The sequence below is a fragment of the Littorina saxatilis genome, linkage group LG1 (genome assembly GCF_037325665.1).
Source record: "Littorina saxatilis isolate snail1 linkage group LG1, US_GU_Lsax_2.0, whole genome shotgun sequence".
Lineage (NCBI taxonomy): Eukaryota > Metazoa > Mollusca > Gastropoda > Littorinimorpha > Littorinidae > Littorina > Littorina saxatilis.
This window is the reverse complement of record NC_090245.1, coordinates 18,189,433-18,192,270: the sequence shown is the minus strand read 5'-3', so window position 1 is coordinate 18,192,270 and position 2,838 is coordinate 18,189,433.

The following is a 2,838-nucleotide window of genomic DNA, read 5'->3' as shown; positions in this document are numbered from 1 at the left end:
ACAGTGGAACCCCCCTTTTAAGACCTCCATAAATCTGAGAAAATCGGGTCTTAAAAAGGAGGGAGTCTTAAAATGGAGGTACATTTACAGAGGTTATGAACAGAAAGTCTGGGACAGTAGGGGCGACCACCCCCAACCAGGCGCGTTCACAGGTGGCGGATAGTGTGATGGCCTTCAGATATGGAGGTTAGCTGCGAAATAAGCCAGGCTTGCCAGGACGAATAAGCAGTCGCGGACCAACTGGCGGTGCTTCCAACAGGATGGGGCGGGGTAACAGGTGGCACTGTTACACTCAAGAAATACCCCAGGTCTCCAATGACGGGAGCATCATGCGATCAAGAGCCGCATCTTAAGTTCTAGCCCTGGGGAAGGTCACCTCAGATAAACAAACCAGCCAGCTATGGCCAAATAGCCGGGTAGACTGGACTCGACAGCCCTGTAAAGCCACCAGTCCAGGAGAAGGACCACTCCGATATAAAAACACGCTGAAGCCGGATGAGCTGGGCCATGTATGGCGCATAACGACAGCTCAACGCATCAACGCTCATATGACAGACGACGAAAGTCTGAGAAAACAAAGTCTTAAAAGGGAGGGAGTCTTAAATTGGGGGGTCTTAAAATGGGGGTTCCACTGTTGCACCACACTTTGAAGTAATCCCATTTTTTACTTCAAAGTGTGGGGGGATCTTCCCACACTTTGAAGTAACTTACTTCAAAGCGTGGGACTTTTGCATCGCCTGTTTGAGCCTGATGATTTTGTCCAAAAAAATGGCAAAGTCTTTTGGATGAGTGAACAGAAAAAGTGAGCGAGCCAAGAAACATAGTGATGTTTGTTATCAGGCTTTAAGCAATGTCCCATTGTTGAGTGTGACGAAAACTCGTGGTGACGATTTTAAAACATGTTGGGTCATGCGGAGACTATCTGGGAACAATTGGGCTAATTCGGCACGATTTTACAAGCATGGGCTCACTGTAAAAAGCCCCCCCTACGACATTTCTCCACAAAATGTCCCCACTATCACAATTTCCCGCCAAATGTCCGCAACTGCGATAATTTCCCGCCAAATATTCCAACTGCGACAACTCCCCGCCAGATGTCCCAGCTACGATAATTCCCACCAAAATGTCCCCACTACGACATTTCCCCGCAAAATGGCCTCCACTGCGACAATTCCCCGCCAAACAGCCCATCTACGACGATTCGTCGCCAAATGACCCCACTACGACAATTCCCCGCCAAATGTCCCCACTACGACAATTCCCCGCATAGTGTCCCCCACTGCGACAATTCCCCGCCAAATGTCCCCACTACGCCAAACTCCCTGGAAAATGTCCCCACTGCGACAATTCCCCGCCAAATGTCCCCATTACGCCAATTCTCCCTGGAAAATGTCCCACGTGTTTTCGTCACAGTCAACAATAGGTCATTGCTTTGGGTTGATAATAAACATCACTGTGTTTCTTGGCTCGCTCACTTTTTCTGTTCACTCATCCAAAAGACTTTGCCATTTTTTTGGACAAAATCATCAGGCTCAAACAGGCGATGCAAAAGTCCCACGCTTTGAAGTAAGTTACCCCCGGAACACCACCCCTGGAAAAAGCATGTACCTTGCTTTGACTTTTACTAGTTTTAGCACCAAAACAATGCTGCTCTTAACCCTCAAAACAAGGCCCAGAATGCACCAGATTGCACAGATTTTAACCGTTTTTCAAAAATTTTCCGGGGGAGCATGCCCCCGGACCCCCCTAGTTCGCGCGCCTGCTTTGCAGGCGCGCGCTTGTGGCTTCGCCACTTCGCTGATTTGCCCCGCCAAAAAAGGAGGACCCCCCCCCCCCCTTACAACTCATTTGGTCCGACCCTGCATTCGCGAAGTTCAGTTAAAAGATCGCTGAAAATAGACACATATTCCATTATACTGTACAAGCATGTCGACATATAATTAACCATGATTAACCCGACGTGCTTCGTTTCACATAGGGTTGGGCAATCTTATTTTTTTCCAGTTTCACTGTTTTCTGTAGGCCTAGACTTCAACGCATATCATTTTATTTTACGCGGATGAGGTTTATTCAGTCCAGAAGCATAATTTTGAATAGGAGAGAGAGAGAGAGAGAGAGAGAGAGAGAGAGAGAGAGAGAGAGAGAGAGAGAGAGAGAGAGAGAGAGAGAGAGAGAGACTGAGAGAGAGAGAGAGAGAGAGAGAGAGAGAGAGAGAGAGAGAGAGAGAGAGAGAGAGAGAGAGAGAGAGAGAGAGAGAGAGAGATTCAGATTCAGATTCAAAACTTTTATTATAATGGCAGTCAGTTGAGAGGAATGTTTCGCGAACGTGTGACATGTTTGCTATGTGCAACTGACACGATGAATAGACTCGACACGAGAACTGAAACATTCCTCTCAACTGACTGCCATTATATATAATTATTGTCAGTGACAACTGTACTCTTCGCGTCCTGTGTCTGCCTGTCTGTTTGTCTGTTTGTTTGTTTGTTTGTTTGTTTGTTTGTTATTCAGGCATTTGCAGCTCATGTATTCTAACTTGACATGTTTAACTCGTGTAAAATAGACCTCGGAAGAATAATACTCTGCTTTGTTTCAGAACTTGAAGTTTTTTCCCCCCACCCTTGTTCTTTGTTTTTCTTTGGCCTCCTCTTCTGTACTTCTCCAGTGTCTTCCGTCTCGCTTTCTCTTTTATCTTTTGCTTTCTGTGGGTTTTTTGTTTTTTTTGGTCTCTATTACTTTCTGAATCTGTTATTATTCCACCTTACAAGGTCCTGGGTTCCAAACCTTAAACTCTTAAAATCTCTCTGTCTCTGTCTCTGTCTCTCTCTCTCTCTGTCT